Genomic DNA, 533 nt, shown 5'->3' with positions numbered 1-533 from the left:
CTCAACTTCTAAATACTCTCCTGCAACCCGCCTCACCCAATGTGGCGTGGATCTGCTTTTTTCTAAAGTATTTCTATTCACTTCGGATCTGGAATCCCTCAACTGAAGCTAGCCAGCTATACCTACCAGCTATCAGTTGGCAAACATTGCTAGCGGTCATCCCTAAACTTTAGCTGGAAAGCTCTCGCCAGTTCGAACAACGTGACTCAAACCAGAGCATAACGGACCTATTTTTCTCCATATCCCCGGTTTCTACCGCAAAAAACATTTTCATCTGGATCTTCGCAACTAGCTAACCGCAATCCGGGTGACCACTCCTGGAGCAAGCACAACTGCCTGAAGCCTGAAGCTAGCCGGCCAGGGCTCCTGTGCTACCACCGAAGCCCACTCCTGGGCTACCAATTCCGAACCCTATGGTCCGTCAGCAGTGTGAATCGTCGGCCAAACAGAAACTGATGAAATTTCTTAACTCCAAACACAATGGTGAGTGCTTCACGCTCTATCTGTGCATAATTGCTCTCGGCTTTACTTAA

This window comes from Salvelinus sp. IW2-2015, linkage group LG24 (assembly GCF_002910315.2).
Source record: "Salvelinus sp. IW2-2015 linkage group LG24, ASM291031v2, whole genome shotgun sequence".
NCBI lineage: Eukaryota > Metazoa > Chordata > Actinopteri > Salmoniformes > Salmonidae > Salvelinus > Salvelinus sp. IW2-2015.
This window is presented reverse-complemented; position numbering follows the sequence as displayed.